General features: G+C 50.9%; 1 protein-coding gene across 1 annotated transcript in view; it reads right to left on the bottom strand.

Moving 5' to 3' along the window:
• Window positions 1-19,594, bottom strand: part of GLI2 (GLI family zinc finger 2) — a 250,631-nt gene extending 231,037 nt beyond the window's left edge. Inside the window, exon 1 of the mRNA XM_044388281.3 lies at window positions 19,200-19,594. The gene's annotated coding sequence lies outside the window, so the exon portion shown is untranslated. The remainder of the gene's footprint in view (window positions 1-19,199) is intronic.
• Between the last annotated feature and the right edge of the window lie 4,327 nt (window positions 19,595-23,921).

Below are 23,921 nucleotides of genomic sequence, written 5' to 3' on the forward strand. Positions count from 1 at the left end.
ATGGTGTTGGCGTTAACACAGGCAAATAGGTCAAAAGAATGAACTAGAAAGTCCAGAAATAGGCCCACACGTATAAGGATTCATTAGGAAATGCAAATTAAAACTACAGTGATTAAATTAATGATTAAATTAAAATTAAAGTAACTAAAATTCAAGAGATGAACCATTCCAAGTGTTGACAAGGACATAATAGCACTGGGACTCTTCCACACTGCCGGCGGGAATATAAAATGGTACAATCTTCTCGGTTAAACAGTTTTACAGTTTCCTAAAAAGTCAGATACATCAGCCTCATAACCTGACACGTCTACCCTATCAGCCAGTCGTTCCACTTCTTGGTATTTCCCCGAGACAAGGGCGCCCACGCCCACACAATGACTCCTATAGAAATGTTTGCGGCAACCTTGTGTATAATAGCCCCACACTGGAAACAACTCGAATGTCCGTCAACGGGCGCCTGGACAGACAGATAGTGGTATATCCATGGGATGGAATACTACTCAGCAATTAAAGGGAATGGGCTATGGATAAGGACCCCATAGATGAATCTTGTAATAACTGTGCTGAGTGAAAGAAGTCAGACCGGGGGGGGGGGGGGAAGTACATCCTGTTTGGTTCCCTTTAACTCTAGAAAATGCAAACTAATCTATAGTGACAGAAAACAGACCAGTGGTGGCCTAGGAAAGGTGAAGAGGCGGGAGGAACAGATTACGGAAGGACAGGAGGAAACTTCTGGGGATGATGGATATGTTCCCTATCTTGATCGTGGTGATGGCTGGCATGCGTAAGTCAAAACTTATCAAATTTCACATTTAAAAAAAAGGGTCCACTGAGATGTGTTCTTTTTTCCAACTATCAGATTGAGAAAGATCAAAGGGGTTGCTAACACTGTTGTCGTGGATATGGGGAAATAGGCACTCTTGTAAGTTGCTGGTGGGAGTATAAACCTCCATGGAAAGTGATCTGGCAATATCTATCCGTATTACCAAAAAACACCCCACACTTATGCCCAGAAATTTCATTTCTAGGAGGTTATCTACAAAGATATGCTCATGTACGTGAAATGACATGAGGTTGTTCAACGCAACTCTGTTTATAGTGGCAAGTGTCCATCAGTAGGGACTAGACCCAAAAAATGCAACTCTGATAGAACCAATCATACCTAGTATACCTCCCACACCTAAAGAATGAAGAAGCAGCTCTTCATGCGCTCACATGGAATGGTAAGTGAAAAAGGCAGGTTATAATACAAGCTGCATACTATGCTTCCATTGCGGCATAAAAGGGGGAAAACATTATCTGTTCATTTTAATGCTACTTGCTTATTTCTGGAAGGATACACACAAAACCTAGCATCAGTGATTGGCCCTGGGAGGACTATTGCAGGTGGACTACAACAGCGCCAGTAAGACTTCCTATATAAGTACATATAACCCTTTACGCCTTTTGAAGTTGTTAAGCGTGTGGGTATGTGACTATTCACTAAATAAATAAGGATACATAAAAATCACAGGTAAGTGAAAAATAAGTGAGCTTGATGTATAGTGACAGATGTGGAAAGAACACCAAGACACACTGCTAAGTGAACACAGAAAGCAAGCTGCTGAACACTATTGGTAATACGATCCCATGTGGGTAAAAATTGAGTCATGACAATAAAATATCGGTTCATGTCAGTTGAGAAATGCCGAAAAACACATCATACCCATGGTCGGTAGTTATCTCTAGGTAGTAGGATTTAGGGGGAACTTCTCATTCCACTTTATCCATTTCTAAATGTTTAAACTTTTTTATTTGTATTAAGTTTGTATCAAAGGGGGGAAAAAAAGAGCTTCCTGGGCTGCCCTCCCCTGGGGCAGTTACTTCTTTTTAACCACTTGCCGAGAAATATGAGTAGAGTTTAAACATGACCTCACCTTTGGTAGGGAATTCTACCTCTGGAAGTTTACCCAAAGAATGTGACCAGTTACAGTCAAAGATTTACATCTGAGGGAAAACACACACGCGAATGTGGTCGTAATCGACAAAAGTAAATTACAAAACAATCTATGAGATGTGATCCTGTGAGTGTAGAAAATACTAGTAAACATAAATAGAAAAGGTCTAGAAGGGACCAAGGTGCTAAGGGGGTTTCCCACGAAGACCATGGGGAACATGTGGGCCTCAGGTCACGGTGGCTTTTACATTCTTCTTTTAAAATCTTTTTTCTTAACTAGTTTACAAAAATTACAAGTTTCTGGTTTTTTAAAAAAAAAGGAAGTTAAGTACACTAATAATCTTAGAGCATTTATATATAAAGGTTTTTTGAAGAATTAGTTATGATCATGAAAAAAATAACCTTTACGTCCAAAATTGAAGAAGCAACCACAAACACATTTTGACAGAGCCTATAACAAGTGCTTACCCAAAGTATTAAGTAAAAATTACAGGATGCAAATTATAAACTATACAATCTTGAATCTGTAAAATGTTGGGGGGGATAAATATTAACAGATAAATTTTTTCTTTTTTTTTTTATTTAACAGAGAGAGAGACAGCCAGTGAGAGAGGGAGAACAAGCAGGGGGAGTGGGAGAGGAAGAAGCAGGCTCCCAGCGGAGCAGGGAGCCCGATGCAGGGCTCGATCCCAGAACCCTGGGATCACGCCCTGAGCCGAAGGCAGACGCTTAATGACTGAGCCACACAGGCACCCCTTAACAGATAAATATTAACAAAGATTAGAATTAAGTAGACAATCCAAGACAGCATATCTGTTGTTTCAATATTTGGGCCACCATGATGCCTAAGTCGAGGTGAGAATGGGGACAGGACAATTTTGGGCAAGGGAGCCTCACTCCAGCTGTCCTGCCCAGCAGAAGCCCCTGAGCAGCCACAGGGGGCTAGTCTGCGGGAGCCTCACGGCCACCAGCCTCGGGAAGCTCGTGTCTCTTCTCTGCCCAGCAACCGTCTGCACTTGACCAGGTCTACAGGTGGGAGGGCATGGTCACTGTCTTGGCTTCCGGAGGAATCTGGCTGGGAGACCTGCTTTGGAAAGGCCTCTCCAGAGCCTGGCAGGGCACAGAGGACTCTGCTTGGTCACCCCCCAGGCCCAGGGCAGCCACTGGCAGCCTGAAGGTAATGTCTGGTAGGTGCCTTGTGGGTCTGAGACTAGACAAAATCAGGCACCTCTTAGGACCTACCCCTGCTAACACCTGATCTCTCTCCTGGCCAGGGTGGGGGTGCTGGTAAGCACCGGGTCCGCCCCACCCAGATGCCTGTCCCGTAAAACCCAGCAGGATGGGGGCTCTGACTTAAACCAGCAGCACACGCTGAGTGAGAACCAGGATTTGGGTTGACTGGAGCCTAACGGGGCTGCTGCATGACCTAGTCGCCAAATGCACGGTGCCCACTTGGGTTGCCTTACTACTAATAATCAAGATTTATTACTGTGTACCAGGGACTTGCTAGCTGTGAACTCGTTTATCCTCACTATACCCCAAGGAGATGGGTCCACAGCTATTCTCACTGCACTGATAAGAAAACAGAGGCACAGAGCTGGGATGTGCCGTCTGTCTCCAGCGCTTGGTCTCAACCCCTGCTCCACCGAACCTTCCAAATTAAGGGCTAATATGCCCATCCCTTCCCCCATGGTCATGCCACAGCCGTCTGGACGGTCCCTTTCGGTAGCCAGGGTGCCAAACAGATGCCAAGCTGGGTCGTGTGAAACATGGAGGGCCTGGATTTGCCCATTAACAAGGGGGCGGGAGCCAGCCCGGGAAAGAACGAGCCCAGGGAAAACACTCACGGTCCTCCCTCATAGAGCTGGGGGCCACAGAAGGGACAACAAGTGGACAGACCTCCTTTAGGAGCGGTCGGAGCGAGAAATGGAGCAGGCAGGCTGGGACTGACGGTGGGGCTGCATTCCCAACTGTCCAGGCTGCCACGGAGGGGCCTCCCAAGCAAGGGGGGGTCTCTGCAGAGACAAAGGCTGTGTCCTGCCCTCCTCCCAGAGGTTATGGCAGAGGCCCGCGTGGATGGGAACCCAACGCTAGGGAGGAGAGGGGAGCTGTGACCCTGACTGCTCTACCTTCGGGACTTGAACTCCAGTGAAATCGGAAAAGCCTCCGCAGCATCCATAAAATGCAAATGAAAATTCCTCCCACACAGATCAGGCTGCGAGCCTGGCAGGACCCGAGTGCCTGTCCCACACCTCGTGGTGGCGGTCGCTAAAGCAGCACATGGTCTCTAACGCCCTTCCATCTTGAGATGGTGTAAAAGTGCTTAAAGACAAGAGCACTTCCTGTGGCAATGCTAAGGTCAAGGCTACTTCCTTATTCAAGTAAATCAGTGAAGTGAGCACGCGGGAGTCTACAAACCCCAAAGGCAGCCCTCTCTAATCATCGGAGTAGAGAAATTGTGACCCAGGCACCGAATATCATGGCTAGAAATGATCTATCCCAACTGCCTCACTTGACTGACAAGGAATAAACTAGGAGAGGCGTGCCTGCCTACGGATGTCTCATGTTAACTCCAGGCAGAGCCAGGCTAGATCCCTGGTTACCGCACCACATCTCCAAGACCTTCTCCACCAAAACCACCTGCCTCCCACCTCAACATCCCTCAAAGTGGGCATACAAATATCATACACAGAAATTACGTGTGGAGTCCAAAGGAACTATACAACACATGCTTAGATTGTATAAAAATGCGACTCTGCTATATTACACTCGAATCATTTTATAACAATTGCTCTTACTTTCTCAAAGCGAGGTCACCAATCTGGAGACTGTTTGGTTGACTTATATTTCTTAAGAGAGGTGTCGAAGGACACTGAACAAATGCCAATTTCTCCCACTGAAAAATCTTACAGAATGTATTTATCAATAAACATTTACTAAACACAAATAGACAACTGCATGACAATATTAACGAGTGTTACAAGCAAGGGAAACTCCCGAGACAAGTGGGAGCCTAGGTCTGATCCGGGAAAGACTCCACGAAGGAAGTGACCCTTCAGTTATTGGCTTCATGGATAGGAGAGGAGAGATACACCAAGGACCAACAACAAAGGCCTTTAAAATCCCTGGAGTCAATGGATGGAGAATGGATGGATGGATGATGAATAATGGATAATAATGATGGATGGAAGATGGAGGATGGATTGAAGATGGATGGATGGATGGATGGATGGATGGATGGATGGATGGATGATGAAGGATGCATGAATGGATGGGTGATGGAGGGAAAATGGATGGACAGGTGATGGAGGGAGGATGGATGGATGAGGGAGAGAGGGTAGATGGATGGATAATGGATGGAGGATGGACAGATGATGGAGGAAGGAAGGAAGGAAGGAAGGAAGGAAGGAAGGAAGGAAGGAAGGAAGGAAGGAAGGAAGGAAGGAAGTGGGGAGGATGAACGGACGGATGGATGGATAAGCACTACTACCCTTAAAGCACTGAAAGTGTTCCGGAGGACCATAGTGAAGAGTATTCTGAGAACTGGATTCAACTTCTCTTCCTTTTTCCACCAGCCATCAGGTAGGGGAGTTAACTTCAGGGAGTGGGTCACAAATAGGCAAAGCTCTTGCCTACAGACGGGCAAAGTTTACTCGAGTGAGAAGATGTATGTGCATATTTTCTGGGAATTCCCTCTTTTCCACTGTTGTGCCTGGCCTCCCTGGCAGAAAAAAACTGGAGAAACTGAGTCAGCCCAAACCCAGGAGACAGAGAATCACTTTGCTGCCCAATGTCCCATCCCCCACTTATGTCTCATGACCTGGAGTTAACCCACGGTTAACCACAAGGGCCATCCTTAGGATCACAGAGCCACCCCCTCAAAGCATCCCCAGGCTCTCATAAAGGGCCCCTCTGCAGACTGCCAGAGCCCCTCCCCACACCTCACCCTCCAAGTAACACTGACCCCCTGTAGGTTCCAGAAATGCCACGCTCAGTCCGTCATTTGCCCGAGTTGCTCTGCCTGGACTGTCCTTCTTTCCCCTGCCCCTCCATGGCAAAGTCCCGATCCTGGAGACCAGGTCTGGCCCTCTCCTGGAAGAAGCCTTCCAGGACTGCTCAGGCACCACTGTTGGGTTAAACACATGAGCCACTGCCAAAAGGCCCCCACCCCAGATCTCCCATTATTCTCACCCAAGACCCCGCAGTCCCTGACTAGTAGCTGCCAGGAAGAGCCTGGTACAAAATTCCTCGTGAAGCGAGAAACCTACCAGCCTGGAGCCAGAAAAACACACATATCAATTTCTCTCTGACAACAGTTGAGGGCAATCCCTGCTCCAGGCAACATTCCTCCATAGCTGCCTTTTGAGGTCACTCTGGCCAATTCATGACTTTCCTAAAGTAGCCTCCCCACTAGCATGGAGCCTCGCGGAAGAAGATGCACATTTGAGAACCCTGCTGGGATCGCAGAGGCCGGAGGCTCTTAATCAAGTTAGCAAGGTGTGCGCTTCCGGCGGTGAGCTTAATAAGTGCAAGGCACAGAACAGATGTTCCAGTAAGTGCTAGCTGATTGACTGATGGATTGCTCCAGGAATTCCTCGTGATGGCAGCGGCCACACTGTTTCCAATTCAAGGCACAGAGAAGAGGGTTGAAGATTTCCAGCCCGGCGTGAGAATGAGGTGTGAAAAGGCACTGCTGCCTGCTTTGCCAGCCCCGGTGAGAAGAGGACCAGAGTCCTGGTGTGTGGGTCAGGGAGGAAAGCCTAGCGGGTGACATTTCGCCCAGAGTTTGGTAGTATTGGTAACATTTGGGGTTGGATAATTCTTTGTTGCAGGGGCTGGCAAAGCAGTTACTTACTAGATGCCGGTAACACACTTACTAAATACCAGGAACACACACACACCCAACCCCCAAGCTGTGACAACCAAAACGTCTGCAGATATTGACAAATGACCCCCGGGGGACAAATCGCCCTAGTTGAGAAACGGTGCTGTTCCCAGGGCAGCACTCAGAAGCCAACGCCTCAGGAGAGCAAGTCTCACTCTGCTCAGGGCTCTGCTTCCCAACGGCCAGTTAAACATGGGGATTATCCAGTATCTCCAAGACTCAGTTTACCCATCTACAAAATGAGACCATAGTCTGCAAGTGACTTGCATGTTTCCAGACGCGCAGAAGGCACTCAATAACTGTTCTGCCTTGATTTGTACACAGTTCTGAAAACCTCACACCAGCATCTTCAATCTCTCCCCCAAAGCTAGGAAGACACCACTGGAAATCCACTAAGGCCTACTGACAGCTTCATAGTTGTCCAAATACCTTGGCCAAGCTGGACCACTTTTCAGAATCTATTCCGAAGTAATGATCAGAACTCCAGGTGAACGTTTACATCAAAGACACCTATTCCAACATTATCTATAATAACAAAAACTAGAAACAATCAAGGGGCTCCTGGGTGGCTCAGTCAGTTAAGTGGTTAAGCGGCTGCCTTTGGCTCAGGTCATGATCTCAGGGTCCAGGGATCGAGCCCCGCATCAGGCTCCCTGCTCAGTGGGGAGTCTGTTTCTCCCTCTCCCTCTCCTCCTGTGTTCTCTCTCTTTCTCTCTCTCAAATAAGTAAAATCTTTTTAAAAAAATGTTTTAAATAAATACATAAACTAGAAACAATCTAAATATCCAACCATGTAAAAAGAGTAAAGTAAAAATACGATAGAGGCAGACAAAGGAATATTATGCTGCCCAAAAAAACCCCACATAAATAGAAATTACTCATTAATAGACATGGAAAAATGTCTATGATATAATGTTGAGTGAATCAAGAGTTACATGACTGTACACACTGTAACTTCAATTTGTAAGAAAATACAGAGCAAAATATTGTTTCATATAAAACAATAGAGAGACTGGAAGGATATTTAATGAAATTTCCCTCTTTATGATGTTCCCTAGTTCCCAAGGCTTTTTTTGTAAAAAAGCATATCTTAGTTTTAAGGTCTTTTGGGCAAGATATTTTGTTGTTGTTTTTAATATTTTTACATCAGAAGAGAAGGCTTTGCTTGAATCCGCAAGTGCTCAAAGCCCAGACCTTGAACACAGAGCCCCTCACCATGCAAAGAAAAGGATTTTAAACCTTAATAAAGGGAAACCCAAAGAAACAGAAACAGAAGAGGGATCAACAGGGCCTAGGCCACTGGTAAAGAACCTGAAGTACCCACAGGGTGACCCTGGGCTGGGCAGGGCTGTGGATGAGACCCAGGCCTGCCCCACACACCCACTCCGTCTGCCTGGCCGGGCCTGCGGCAGGGCAGCTGGAGGGGGGCCCGCAGCGCTCACTCCTCAGGCAGCCGGCTCCGCGAGGCTAGCTAGTAGATGCCCATGGCCGGACACTGGGCTAGGAGCTTGGCTCTCACAGCTGAAATCGCCGAAAGCAAGAATAGGACTCATACCACCGGTGGGTGGTGGCGGGGGAGGTGGTCAGTCAGGACCCTCCAGCTCGGCAAACCCAGGCTTCCAAGCCCGATTCCAAAGGCACCATCAGCCTTAAGCTGCCTCTGGCTTTTCTGCCGACTACCCCGTCAAGGTGGGCCCCTTGAAGATGGCTGGGGATAGCAATGGAAGAAGCACCACGCTAGAGCATGGGGGCTCAGCCCTTCCTGATAAGACAGCTGGGCGGAGTGCTGGGGGCCTGAGGGGGCCTGCAGGGCCTGGGACCGAGGGCGGGATCTGGGGGGTTCAGCACCCAGGTGTTGCACCGCAGAGTCCCGGAGGAGAGGTTAATGCCACCAGCCCACATCCCACTTCCCACGGGGCTCCCAGGGCCAGGGGAGCTGTGGAGCTGGGTGCCCTCACTCGGCTTTACAGCCCACCCTCGGGAGTGTAGACTACACAGAGAAGCTAAGCAAACGTGGACAAGGAAACAATACTGCACCCTTCAGACCCGCCAAATGCCTCCCACCGGCCTCCATCTGAGCCAACTGCACAATGGACGAGGACAAGTCCACACGTCCCAAGTTCGGATGCGTGAAAGGTTTCTTTTTTCAGGCTCTCTTGAAGTCCTGGCCCAGGTGCACTTGAAGTACCCACACAAAGCCAACAGTCTGCAGTGTAGCCCACTCCAGATCACGAAGCCCCCAGAAGCCGGCCCACGCCATCAGAGCCAGGGGCACGTGAGGGCCCAAGTGTCCAAGGCCAGCAGGGCCTTAGTGACAGGAAAGATGTCCCCGGGACCCTGACCTTGAGCGAAGACCCTGCCGGGCTGGCACGTGGAGCCTCATTTAATACTAAAACACACCAGTGAGGCAGCTGTCAGGACGCGCACTCTGAGCTGAAAGGCAAGGGCCTGACAGAAACCATGCCTGTCCTCATGTTCCGCTCGCCCCGCACTCGTCAGACTCCTTCCAGGCTCTTCTGTGCCTTCTTCCTCTGAAGACGACTCAAGTCATAGTGAGACAGGATGTTGCTGAAAGACGCTGACGCCAGGGCCAGGGTGGGGGGACAGGGCGCTGGGACAGGGGGCAGGATGCCAGGCGGCAGTGCCCAGCGCTCGCGGGGCAGGCTGACCTCCCGGGGGCACGTGAGCCGGGGCGGGGGGGGGGGTGCGAACTCGCTGCACAGCCCATCCTCCCCTCTGGGCGGGCTCCCCCAGGCCTGAGGCCCGCTCAGCGCAGGCAGGGCCGCTGCCACCAGCTCCTCTCTGCACGCCCACTCCTGCCGGGCTATCTCCTTCCCACCTTCCATCAGAGACCATCGACACCCACAGGGCAGGCCTTTCAGCCAAACCTCAGTGTGAGTGGAACTTTCAGAGTGTCTGTTCAAACTGGGAAACACCGAACTGGGCCCCCCCGCCAAGTGGGTCCAACTTCTGGCCCCTTCGGCCATGAGCACTGACAGAGCAGCTGTCATGACGCACATGGGTGGCTCAGTCGGTTCAGCGTCTGCCTTGGGCTCAGGTCAGGACCCCAGAGTCCTGGGATCGATGCCCGCACCCGGCTCCCTGGTCAGCAAGGAGCCTGCTTCTCCCTCTGCCCCTCACCCCTGCTTGTGCGCACGTGCTCTCTCTCTCTATCTCAAATAAATAAATAAAATCTTTAGAAAAAAAGAAAAAAAAAAAAGGAGACATCCTAGGGACACTTGGGCCAGAGCTACACACGTAATAAGCTCACTAAGCTCTGGTTTCTCTTGGGGCCTAAAAGCTACCTTTCACAGCAAAGCAGGTGATCGTCACTGTCCCTTGAAAGGGAGCCTCTGCCCTAGAGTCCACTGCTCTGTGATGTTCTGGAGCAGAACAGCTCAATTTTGGCCCTCCTGCCCCAACCTCCCGTCCAGCACCAGCTAATCAGGCAGCTAAAAGTCGTAATGATCTGCTGAGGCCCATCCCGGGTTGTCCACCCAGCCTTATAGATAGACGCCAGTGCTATTCCTTTCTCACTGCAAAAGTCACCAAGGAACCGGGGGCATCAGAGAAAGAGAACGCTGATCCCCATCACCTTACCCTAAAAAGCCTTCATAAAATGCCGATCTCAGGACCCCATGCGGCAAGAATTCTCTCATTCACTAGGTACTCCCTGGGGCCTGAAAACCTGCATATTTAACAAGCTCCCCACTTGAATCTGAATCTCATCCAGGAGTCCCAGGAACCCCACTTTAGGTGCCTGAGGCTTTATTCTCAGATTTGCCACTGTAATGCGTTTCCAGTTCTGACTTCATTTTCTTATGCTATTTCTTTTTTGTAGAAGTGCATCTTAGGAGTAGAAAAAACGAATCTCGTTCTTAAAGGGATCTGATAGTTAGAGACTTACTGATATATATATGTATTTCAGAATAAATATATATACATATCACCCACCCTGCATTCACACTGAGCAGGAAGAGTAACTTAACATACTATGCCCCATGTGTGAGTAACAGACTATAGTACACACCTCTTGCATAGATGGAGACATCTGAATTGCGTCCAAACCCGGAAATTCCTCGCTGTGCCACTGCGGAGCCTGATTTCTCCTTTCCCTACATAAACAAGGCAACGCATGCGCACACTCAGTCCGCGGACACCAGACACGTCCCCTCACCTTGATCTCTGCAGACAGTGAGGGCCGGCCCTAAATACGCTGTCACAGCTTAGACACATAATGTATCGCCACAGCACAAGCCACCCCTGTCTGAGGAAATGTCTGAGTGATGTGCCTTCAACCTGTCATCGGACCACAATGACCTCAATTTTTGGAGAAGTCAAGTCAAAACTCTACCCTTATCTTCAGAGATCCGAGACATATTTATGTGTCATCCCTCCTTCAGCTTGTCTGTAGCCTTCAAGAAAGTCTGAAAAGGCTATCACAGGCCATGTGCTCCCCCCGCCACCGCCAGCCGCACCACCCGCCAATGTCCCCAAGTCTACCCGCCTTTATGCTCCCGCCGTGACCACATCCCAGAGGTGCCCGAGCACTGCCGTGAGCTAGGGAGAGTGACTGGTGGGAAAGTGGGGCATAGTCCTTGAGCAGCACCTCACTACACACTCCCCAAAAGCAGAGGCAGTGACGGAGACCCCACACACTTTCTCCAGATTCCGGTCCTCCCACCTTGCCTGCCGGCTGATTTTAGGATGGGCAGCGAGAGACGGGGTGTCCTGGCTCGAAGGATTCTGAAACCAAAGAAGCTTGAGATCACCTTTGCCAAAGCCCTCCTTCCACAGAGAGTCAAAGCAACTTGCCCAGGGTCAGCCAGCTCTTGAGTGAACGGTCTCCTTCTCCCTCAGGGTAACCCCAAGGGTTCGGGCTAATTTTTCTTCATATGCACTCATCCATCTGGCGCTCTTCCTCAACTCTTTCCAGAGGAAAGCAGCCCGAAAGATGATGTACATAAGGATTCCTAACAGTTATGGGCGGGGGCGGGGGGAGGCTGGGGGCTTGGGGGGGGGGGGTCCTCTGTCCAACTTTCTATACCCCTGCCACCTTCTTGGGCAGGTATCAATCACTTGGTCTTAAGATGGTCTTAACTAGTATAGAACTGTCGAATCACTGTGTTGTACACCTGAAACCAATATAACATCGTATCTCATGTATACTTCAACAATAAACAGATTTTTTAAAAAAATGGTCTTAACTAGCAAATGACAAAGATGGTCTTAACTAGCAAATGACAAAAATGACAATGTGGCCATTGTTCAGGGGACATCAAAGGCCCTTCACCCTTCCCCACCTGGCTCACTCATACTCCTCTTTCAAGAGCAGTTCGAAAGGGAAGCCCCTCTTGGTTCCCAAAGCAGAGCTAGTTCCATCCCCTGTATGTTACCTTGATGGTCATGCTGGAATTATTTAAATGCATTTGTGTCCTCCCCCAGATGAAACTTGGTAAGACTTCTAGCCCCTTCTTCTTAAGCCACTGCTTGGTGACTTGTAGATTCTCAAAGAAAGAATCAACAAATTAAGAGCTATTTTTTGGCGATCAAGGTCTGCCTTACACTGCGAATACTTAACATATTAATCTCCCCATCTCAGGTTCAAAAATATGGACTTGGTTTTTTTTAACTCCCAACATAATGGATGAGTTTAAATATTAGAAGTTGGAATTATTTAGTAAATCATTTCACCTGCAAAGCTCCTATTTGCATAACATTAATTCATGATGGCAGCTAAAACAAATTCATCACATTCTGTATATTAGAAGCTGATTTATGTAGGAATTGAAAAAAATCATGAGCTCAAAATTATGTTGACATGACCTACATGCTCAATGGAGAAAGATTTTTCTCTTTCCTTCTTTCCTCCCCCCCTCTTTTTTTTTAAATCATCCGAACAACTGAATTATGGTGAGGAGGAAAAGGATTTGAGCAGAGGAAGGAGGCGAAGGAAATGAATAATGCTATGCCTCACGTGTGTGGCAGGCTCTCGGTGAGCGTAGACACACACTCTCCGGTTATTAATGTCAAGTATGCCAAAGATACGCTGGAAAATCATTACCATTCATCGCCACTAACCGCCATTAAATTTCAATCAATTCAACTTAGCACAAGTGTACTTGAGTGGCCCTTACAGTTCCTTATAAATGTGGCTCGAAAGTCGGCCTGACTTATTGCATTGTCCACTGCACAAAGGAGCATTGCTAAGCATCTGCTTGGACCCGGGGACCGATGCTCTTTTAACATCCTAAGCATTCAGAGATCTTTCTTTTTCTGAACTAAGAGGTCTCGCCTCCGTACAGGTCAAGACGAAAGGGGGAGGGGTGCGGACTCTTCCGGGAGACCACCCCTCTTCTCCAGCCTTTGGGGTGAGGCCAGGGCGACCGGGCCCCCTCCCTGCGTGTAGTCAGTCTCCCAGCTGCCTTACAGAAAAAGTTTCTGAGGCCACCCGAAGTTTGGGACCCTGGCCCCTCTGTCTCCCGGCTCTGGTGAAATGCTCTCAACCCACTCTGCACACAGAACTGACCTCGATCCCCTTTCCCCGGGAAGGGGAGGGCGAGCCAGCCCATAGGGAGCGGGAGGGAGGCTGGGCCTGGGCCGCAGCTTTGGGCAACAGCGAGCTTCGCAGGCGCGGAGCAGCGGGGCCCGCGCACTCTGGGGCGCTCGCCCAGCGACAAAGGCGGCGGCGCGGGCCCATTGGGATCTGGCCCGCTGGCTCTCTTCCCGACTCGCCACGAGCACGGTCCGGCTTGCCGCCGCTCGCCGGAGGCGGCCGGTGCGCCGGCGGGACAATGTGGCCATTGTTCGGGCGCCGCAAACCAGGCCGGCGGGCAGGTGGGAGGAAGGCGGCGCGGCCGGCGCGCGGGCACTCGGGGCACCGAATGTCCCCCGGACGCGGGCACGGTCCCCGCGGCCTGGGCGCGCCGTCTCCCGGGCCAGCCCTCGGCGGGGCGCCCAGTGGAGGGGGCGAGGGGGGGCTGTGAGGTGGGGGACCCGGACGGGAGGGGGAAGCAGAGAGAAAGAAGGGAAAAGAAGGGACGGGAGACGGGAGGGAGAGACAAAGAGGGTGGGAGACGGAGAAAGGAGAGAGGGGGAGAAATAAAGCCGCAAAAGAGGAAATGGGGGAAGAGAGATGTTAAAGCAGAAAGGGGGTGGGGGAGGGAGGGAGAAAAAGAGGGGGGGAGAAAGAAAGGAGACAAAGAGGAGAGAGAGCACGCGAGAAAGAAGAGTAGGGCAGGGAGAGACAGACATATGTGCCATAGAACTGTACCACAGGCTGCCCAGGAAGCCTCTGGAAAGAGCAAGAGTTCACCCTATTTCGTAGAGGGAAGCGGTTCCAAACCCAGCCGAGTCAGCAAAGTGTAATCACACCAGGGGCTTTGCTTAATTACAGGTTTGCGAGCTGGGCTGGAGGAAGAGAGATACTTAACTGTGTCCCCGGGAAGGCCTAGGCAGGCACTCAACTGGTTTGTAAGGTTGGAGAATACAAATATCCCATGAGCACCCGCCCCCTGCCCAAAGCCCCCTGAGCTAGAAATCCTGGAGGAGAAGGCTGGGGTCTGCAGCGTGGTAGGCTGACCAGGAACAGCCACCATCTCCAAGCTCTGAATGTTCCGTTGGGACAGGAGTCCCAGGCTCACCAGTGCTGGTCAGCGGTGAGGCCACAGGCCTGGGGAGGCCCCGCCTCAGCCTGAAGCAGGGCCACCCGCCCTCCTCCCCCGCCTCCCTCGCAGGAGGCCAGGGGCCCTCGGCCCAAGGGGGGAAATCAATCCCGTGCTAATGAATAAAAAGTCCCCTTTATTTCACTGCTGTTTTTGGTTCATTAAATTTTCCACAGATTTGCAGAGAAGAAAACATAATCAATAAACCTTGACAAAAGTGAACGTGTGAAAAAGGCCAGAGAATGGAAAAGAGAGATAAAAGTGATATCCGATCACAGATTTCAGCGGCAGATGACGAGCTGGGGGTTGCTCACGAATCTCAATGGACCATCACCCTTTTGCGGCTTTCCTTCCCTTTGCCGAAACTCTTCATTCAAGACAATAGTAAATGCACTAAAACTTTTTTCTTATGCTAATGCTGGAAACCGGGCACTCACAGTTAAAACACACTTCCCAGCAACCTGTTTTTTTTCTTAACAACACACAAGCACACACACAAAACCGCACTGACTTATTCAATTTAAATTAAAAAAAAATCTCAAAAAACGGTTTAATATGTACTCTTGGTCACATCTTAACTAAGTTATGTTCCCCCACTTGCATGTTTTTAAAGAAACCAGATCAGAAGACAAACAGGATTATGGACGTTGCTTTTGTTCGAGAAGGACTTGGGAGAAATAAGATATTAAACCCGAAGAAAGTATTCTGTTCTCGTTGGTGCATTTTTTCGGAGTTCTCAACATAGTTTTGGAGGTTAAGGATGCTTTCGTCACCCTCGAAATCTAAAGACAATGAACAATGAGGTGGGTTTTGAGCAAACACTCAAATTAATTTTAGAGAAAATGCGTAATATTGAGTCTGGTGTCCTGTGTTTATTTGAAAACCACAGAGCTGCTGGCCTTTTCCAACGGACACTACCAAACACCAATGTCCCCTTCCCTTAGGGTCTTTTAAACAAGCCTGAGGAAACAATTACAGAGTAGCTCCCCACCCCGAGGTCTTTAGACTCCAGGGAGGCTCGTTCACTGGAAATGGCTGCATATTCTGGTGGTCGGTACAAACACATATAGCGCCTCCGAATTTTCTGGAATCTGAGAATAGTTTCTCTCTTTGGCATTCTTCACGTGTTTCATTTGTCCGTGCCTCTGACACTTACTGAAAAGAAGAAAGGGGGGAACTGCTTCCCTGGGGTTCCCTTTCAAAGGGCCCTGGCCCAGCGGGGAACAGCTGCAGCTGTCCGCAGCGAGGCCCACCTGGCCTAGCCATCCCCCCCTCCCACCCCGTGCACCCGGGAATGGGCCTGGCACAGGTAGGACCCTCCCCCCACCCCAGCCCAAAGCAGCTGGACGGGTTTGCTCCACCTCCCTCAAGCCAGCGTCACGAGGGAGCGTCATTCAGATGAAAGTAAGCCCTGCTGAACACAGGCTTTTCCAAGAAAAGGCAAGCTGCCTCACCCCTACGGTACACGAGGGTGTAGGACTCCGTTCTGAGCGGTAACAAGCCAGCGGGGTTGGTAGGGGTCACCCGGGCTTTCAGAGTGCACACGACAACCTCCTGGTCTCATTTAAAGGGAATTGTTGGCATCTACGGGACAAAGTACCCCCCCCCCCGCCTGCCCCGGAGTGGCCGGGGGAGGCCCAGATGGAAGAAGGATGTTTATTAGACAAATATCCAATTTTGTCTGCCTGCCTGCTGAATCTCCCGGTTTGCTAATCCAGCCCTACGGGCCGCACTGTGTACAGGGCACTTGTGGGAGTACAAAAAGCATGAAGTATTTGTGTATTTTTCAGGCGGCAGTGCAAACAAGCCAGCTACAGTACACAGCCTCCAAGACCCCCACAGCCCGGCGAGGAGCCGCTGACCAGCGGCCCTGTGGCCCCCTCTTCTGACCAGGCAACTCGAAGGATTTCCTCTGTCCGACGCTCCCCCAAAAAGTGGGCTGGAGCACCCTGAGAAAGTGGAGTGGCACTCCAGAAGGGCCTCATCTAATTCCACACACAACGTCAAGGTGGGCCAAGTCCAAAGTTCCCTCCAAGGCCACAGCCAGGCCAGGGTTAGTGCGAGCTGGGGGCGGGGGGGGGGGGGGATGCGGTTCTGCTGCAGGAGTCTGCAAATTCCCCTCAGAACAATTCCCACGGGGGAGAAAAACATCTCTATCGGTCCCATCCTGTTCCTCTCCAGCCTGGCCCTGATATGGGGGGAGTGGGGAGGCGGGGGGTTCCCCTCTCAGCCTCATCCACTGACTTTGAAAACAGACTGCTCTGAGCACAGTCTCACGGATGCTAGACTGGCAGCTGGCCGGTTCACCCGAGGGCTATCTCCTGGGCAGGTGGGCTCCTTGCGTCCATGGGGATCTTCTCGCATTAGTGTAAATCCCCCTAGAACCACTAAATAACCTCCTGAAATCACCAGATTTCTCCACGCCACAGGAAAGCACAAAACCATCCCAAAGATGACAAAATATTAATTTCACTTTGAAACTCTCAGACGAGGGACGACTTTTCCTTCTGTCTGGGTTTGAATGGAATTTAAATTGGGGATGGAACATCTCCACAGTTTCCTGTAACCTTCAGCCGCAGGAGGGAGAAGCAGCAAGTCTAGGAAAACGAAAGCAAGGAAGCTGAAGGATCTTAGAGGAGCAAGAAGTGCAGTCGGAGGCACCAGCGGGGAGGAAGGGCCTGGAAGGCACGCGTCTGCAAGTCTACACTCTACATTCTAGACCTGCTGCTGCCCCGGGGCAGACCAGAAGCTGGGAAAAGCCTAAATAAAGAACATCAAAATTAAAAGCAGCCAAGCGTGGCCAGGGTCCCCTCCCCTCCCCTGGGGGGAGACCAGCCCAGGTAGCCACACAATGAATTCCCTCCCGACTGAGCCGGGGCAGAGCCGCTCCCGGCGCAGGGAGGCCTGCCCCCAGACGCTGGGAAGCCGAGGGAAGGAAACTCCCAGCCAAGGTAAGGAAATGGGCGGGGAGGGGGCTCGGAGGTGAGGTGGTCAGAACAAACAGATCTCATCAGGGGGACATGCAACAAGTCCGCCTATTCCTCCGCTTTCCACCGCTGTATATTTTGGATTTCACAGTTTATTTACTTTACTTTTTGGCACTGAGCCCCCTGAGCATGCCAATACAATATTTGTTTAAACACTATTTTATGCCGCTTGCGAGGGAAACGTTTACTTTCAAATTCTCCAACATCCCCCAGAGCCTCGTCTGCAAACAGCATATGAGCGTTTTACAACTGCTCCCTTTATCTGAAGCTGTCGGGATTAAACCTTCACACGCCCGGCGAGGGCGGCGGGGCGGGGGCCCAGGACTCCGCCGCGGCCACCGGACTGCAAGGCCCGCGTCAGAGGCCGTGCACCCAGCGGGATGCCGGGGCGGGAGGGCAGAGCAGCGCGTAAAACACCCCCCAGGGCCCGGCACCAGACTTGGGAAGGGTCTACTTTTCCAGCGGGGATCTACCCAGAGAGCCATACAAAAAATTTTACAGAAGAGAGGGGAGTGGGGAGACAGAGGCACCCTAGAAACGGAGTTGGGGGGGGGGGCTCGAGGCCCGCAAGCGCCTCCGCAGCCGGTCACCCGGGGTGAAGCGCGCGGGCTCCATCCCGAGCTCCTCGCGCTGTAAAAGTCGGGTTTCCTAGGAAATGACAGCAATTACTGCCGGGCTGAAAAGGCGCCGAGCAGGGTGGACTTCCAGCTCCCCAACGCGGCGGGCGCACTCACACTCATACACACACACGCACACGCTCCCTTCCTCCACCCCTCCCTACCCCCCCGCCCCCGCCCCCGTCCGGGAAAAACGCTCCCCTCTCTAAACCCTTAATAGGATTGGCGCCCAACTCTCTACGCGCCTCTCCCCATCCATCACACACAGATCAAGTTGCAGTAGTGGATTTTTCAAATTCCTCAGCAAATATACTTGTTGAGAGATTGGCCCTTGGGGGGGGTGGGGGGGAACGATGAGTGGGGGCGGGGACGAAAGTGAGGGGTGAGGGGTGGGGGGACCCGAGGACGGGGCCAGGGATTACGTGCGGATCCCTTCGAGAAGTCAAGCGGATCTTGGGGCGGAGGGCAGGGGAGGAGGAGGAGTTGGAGGAGAGAAGGAAGGAGGGAGGCCGAAGAGGAGAGTCTGACCGAGGGGGAGGGGGGCAACAGGGCCCGAAGACTGGGAGGAAGGAGCGAGGAAGAAAGAAAGGCAGGGCTCCGCGACGGGTAGCGCGGAGAAGTGCAGTTAGAAGTTCACAAGCGGCTGGCTGCAGCCCCTCCACACAGCACACTCCCCTAAGGCACGCTCCCATTGCCCACCTCCGGGAGCTTCGCAGCATCCTAGCCTGCGGTGCTACCCACCACCTCCCGCAAAAACAGCCCGGGGCTCGGGCTAGGTGAAGACAGGGTGGGGGCCGGCTAGGCTGTGCACCCGGAGAGGACAGGCTCTTCCCCCAGGTAGGAAGGGGGATGCAAAATCGCCCCCGGCCACGAGTCCCTAGCCCCGAACCCCCCCTATCGTCCCCGCACGGTTTGGCCAGAGCCCGAAGCGGGGCCGCCTCGCCAGCTCCCGGCCCCCCAAGCCCGATCCCCCGATCCCCGTGCCGTGGCGCGGGTACCCGGCCGAGGGACCCTCCGAATCGGCGCAGCATCCCAGTCGGCCCGGGCTCGGCAGGGGTAGGGGGCACTTCGCAACGCAAAGCAAGGAAAAGAAGGCCAATGCAACTTTACCGAGGGAGACAAAAGTTTGCCTCTAGCACGCAGGTGGCCTCTGGGGCGCCGGGCGGTGGCTTCGGGCCCCCATCCCAACTTGGCTGGCGCGGCGACTCGCCGCGGGCTGCCGTGTACCGGGGCTCTGTCCGTCCGGGGCGGGGCGGGCCAGGCAAGGGAGGGGACCGAGAGACGGGCGGGGGCCCAGTAGCCCCTACCGCCGACGAGCCGGCGGCTCCCCTAGGCTCCCGCGCGCCGCGCGGCCCGCGCTCCTTCCTCCGGCTCCTCCGGCTCCTCTGGCTCCCCCGACTCCTCCTCGCCTTCCTGCGCGTCCGCCGCCGCCTCCCGCTCCTCCTCGAAGTCTCATTGATGGGAGTTTGAAAAAAAGTCCGCGGAGCCGTGCTGCCTCGGCTGGCGAGCTCCGGCACTCCTGCAATCCATCAGCGCCGCCCGGACGGCGCAGCGCCCCCGCGCGCACGGCTGCAGCACACCCGGGCGCCGCGCCCCCGCCCCCCGGGAGGACCCGGGGAACCCGGGGGGGCTGGGAGGGGGCGGCCGAGGACCGTCCTCCCCAGCGCCGAGGAGAGAAAGCACACCTACGAATAAAGTTCGAGTAGAGAACGAAAGAACGCGCCAGTTTCCAACACTTTTTTTTTTAAGGCGCCGGGGTGGGTGGGTGGGGGGTCGCTAACTCAAGTCAGATGAGCTCCGGAGCTGAGGCGCAGGGACTGCTCTGTTTTCAATCTCTGAAATCACCCGCCCTCCCCGCCTCCCTCTTCCCCCTCCGCCGGGAGATGCCCGGGTCGCTGTTCCCAGTGCGCCCGCTCGTCCGGGCGCCGGGGCGGAAGCCGGGGACGAGAGGCAAAGCCGGGGGACGGGGGAAGGGGGGGCGGCTGGCTCCGCGCGGACCCTCTTCCAGCCTGCAGCGCTCGCAGGTGCCGGGGGTCCTACTCGCGCCCCCCGCCGCGGCTCACACGAGTCGCCATCTGAACGCATGCAGGCGAGAAGCGAGAAGCCTTCTAGGTTTGGTACATGTGTGTTTTGTAGGGAGGGTTTTTTGCTTTGTTTGTTTCTGTTGGGTTTTTTTGTTGTTGTTGTTGTTTTAGAGACTCCACTCTAGCTGCCACAGCCAGATGGAAGTAATCAGAACCCAACAACAACAGAGGAAGAAGGAAGAAAAAACCTCGCCGAATTTTGGGCCAAAGTGTATATGGGAGTATGTGTGAAAGAACTTGCTTAAGCAAACTGGGTGACTAGCTCTTGGGCCCTCGAGCCACACCACTGCCCAGAGATGAGCTGCCTGGTTTCAGGAGCATGGGGGCAACGGGTTAAGGTGTCCCCCAACTCCTCCGGGGCCACCATTCTCTTTGTGCTGAGGGTTCTCACCCAAAGAGTGCCTCTTTGGGGGATTTTTTAATGTTTCCTCTTCATATTTGTGAAACATTATGTGCTAGGTGACCCGTAGTAATTCCTTTATATTATTTAACCTACAAAACTCTGAGTTTTGTTCTTCATTTTGCAGGTGAGAAGACTGAGGTTTACAGAATTTAAGTGACTTGTCCAAGGTTAGAGCGCTGAATTCTTCCATGAATTTCGGTGGGTTGTACCATTAGTTCAACTAAATTGGCCCAGTTGAGAAAGTGGGAGCATCTCCCCCTTCAGCCTCCCTTCCTACAGTTGCATATTGTCTGGAATGCAGGAGAAACAAAGGCTCAGAGAGGCGATTCTACACTCCCTGTGGGGGTGTGACCTTCACAAGCCCATTTTACTGATACAATCCCTTTTGGTCCAGTGGCTCTCTCCAGATACCATTGACCATTTCCCTAACTTTATTTTTCACATTTTAATCAAAGAGGGAAGGAACATTATGGTCCCCATTCCCTATCACCTTACCTTCCTTCCTTTCTCCTACATTCACCTGTATGAGAGAAGTTAATAATTTCTTCCTGACCTACAGAAAAAAATATGCAGAACGATATTAGAACAATTTGGTGCTAATTTTGTTTTTCACAAATAGGCTCTCCAGATGGGGAAAAAAAACCCACAGCGTTTTTAAAAAGCAAAACTCGCAGAAGCCAATGCATTTATTAAAGAGAAGAAAAGTTTGAAAGGGGCTTTTTCTTTAAATATGATCGGATTCACCATTCATTCCTCCATGCTATTTGTTTAAATTCCTGCTGAGCTTTCAGAACACAGACTCCAAGGAGACAGAAAAAGTAAACTCTCCCTCCCCTCAATGGCCATATTTTAATGACCCTATTCATATCTACCCCCATGAAATGTGGGGAATCATTTCATGTTACTGGAATATTAGCTTCATTGGCTGATTACTTCATTATAAGTTTGTCTCTGTTGGTTTCCTTGTGTTGTTAAGTTTGTGGAGAAGTTTAAACAAATCAACATTTTGGGATATTTCCTTTTTCTCTGTTTTTCTTCTCCGACCAGCTCAACTCCTGCTGGATTCCAGGCACTCCCATAACCTTTCTTGGCTTATTTTGGCAAGAAGGTGGCTGTTGAGATGAAGATGGAATGTTTTCGGTTTGAGGAGAGGCTGTAGACACCATGCCTTAATCTGTAGATGGTCAGAAGTTTGGGCACTGAAAAAAGCAACAAGGTTTGGAGTGGAGGCAAATGGCATAGCAGAGAAAGCCTTCATCTGAACATTGGGACACCAAGTTCTGGTTTCAATACTTAATGTATGACCTTGGGCAAGTCCCAGCTCATTTAGTTGGCAACTTTCTGTGTGCCAAGTGATGTGCTAAGTGGCCTAACATCATCATGAGCCAGACTGGGGAGTACTTTCCCCTCATGAGCTTACTGTTTCATTAATAACCACAAACAAATACATGATCAGAAACTGGGTGAAGAAAAAATGCAAAGTGCACTAAGCTGGTGCTTGGTGACATGAGCTGGCGTGGGAGGCAGTGTGGGGCTTGGGGAGGGCATCCTTGGGGAAATAAAGTTGCACCAATATGAAGGAGGAATGAAGGGCAACAAAAGCAGAAATCGGGAAGTGGAACTACCTTACACCGAAAAGTGGCACGGCAACGGCCTGTGGAATGGAAGAAAAGATTTACAAACGATGTGTCTGACAAGGAGTTAATTTCCAAAATACATAAGCAACTCCTAAAACCCAATAGCAAAAACACAGATGACCCAAGTAAAAAATGGGCAGAGGACCTAAATGGATGTTTTTCCAGGGAAGACATGCAGAGGGCCAACAGGTACATGAAAACTTGCTCCCCATCACTCATCATCAGGGAAATGGAAATCAAAACCACGGTGAGATACCACCTCACATGTGTTGAATGATTAGTGGTCAAAAAGACAAGAGATAACAAGAGTCGGTGAGGTTGTAACGACATCAGAACCCTCATGCCCTGTTGGCATGGATGGGAATGCAAGATGGTGTAACCATTACAGAAAACAGTATGGAGGTTCCTCAAAAAAAAAATGAGAATAAGATCTTGCAGTCCCACTTTTGAGTATATATCCAAAGATCCTGAAATCGGGGTCTCAAAAAGATATCTGCTCTCTCATGTTCATTGCACCATTATTCGTGATAACCAAGATCTGGGAACAACCCAAAAGTACATCATCAGGTGAAGGGAGAAAGAAAATGTGGAATATACAAGCCATGAAATACTAGTTGACCTTAAAAAAGAAGGAAATCTGCATTTGTGACCACAGAGATTCACCTGGAGGAAATGATGTAAACGGAAATAAGTCAGTCTGAGAAGGGCAAATGCTGCTTGATTAATCCATTAAGAGGCTAAAATAGTCACAGGTATACAAGCAGACAATAAAATGGTGTTTACCAGGTGATGCGGATGGGGGCTTTTGGGAGTTCAATGGGTATGAAGTTCCAGTTATACAAGAGGAATGAGTTCCAGAGATCTGATGTACAACAGAGTGCCTATAGTCAAAAATTATAGTCTTAAAAATTTAAGAGGATAAGTCCCACGTGAAGCGTTCTTACCCCTTCCCCCACCAAAAAAAGAAACACAAGGAAACTTGTAGAAGTGATGGATATATTCATTACCTGGATTGTGGTGATGGTAACACAAATAAATGCATATACCCAAGCTCACCCTATTTATGTATTAATTATGTGCAACTTTTATTTTTTTATTTATTATTTTTTAAGAAGATTTTATTTATTTGAAATAGAGGGTGAGTGAGAGAGGGAGGGAGAGCATGAGCGGAGGGGGAGAGGCAGAGGGAGAGGGAGAAACAGGCTCCCCACTGAGCAGGGAGCCTGATGCGGGGCTCAATCCCAGGACCCTGGGATCATGACCTGAGCTGAAGGCAGAAGCTTAACCCACTGAGCCACCCAGGTATCCCTATGTGAATTTTTATATACCAGTTATACTTTAATAAAGCCAGGGAGAAAGTAGAAGGAATGACGATGGGTCAACTGGGAGAGGGAAGAGAACACAGTGTGTCAATGCTTCCTTTTCTCTTTCTGTAAAAAGAGCTTGAGTGACAAGAAAATCCAGCCCCAAAGAGAAGTGTTTGTCCATCACTACACAGTGTTCTAGTTAGTAGGGTAACAACTCTAGTTACAAATCGACCCAAACACAGTGGGAGAAAGTAACTGTTTACTACACACGAAGATTCTATGGGTCAGGATTTTGGACAGAGCATAAGAAGGACCATTTGTCTCTGCCCCACAGTCTCGGGGCCTCAGCTAGAAGACCTCAAGCCTGACACTGGGATCATCTGAAATTTGCCCACTCACGT

Source organism: Ursus arctos, unplaced genomic scaffold (assembly GCF_023065955.2).
Source record: "Ursus arctos isolate Adak ecotype North America unplaced genomic scaffold, UrsArc2.0 scaffold_1, whole genome shotgun sequence".
Lineage (NCBI taxonomy): Eukaryota > Metazoa > Chordata > Mammalia > Carnivora > Ursidae > Ursus > Ursus arctos.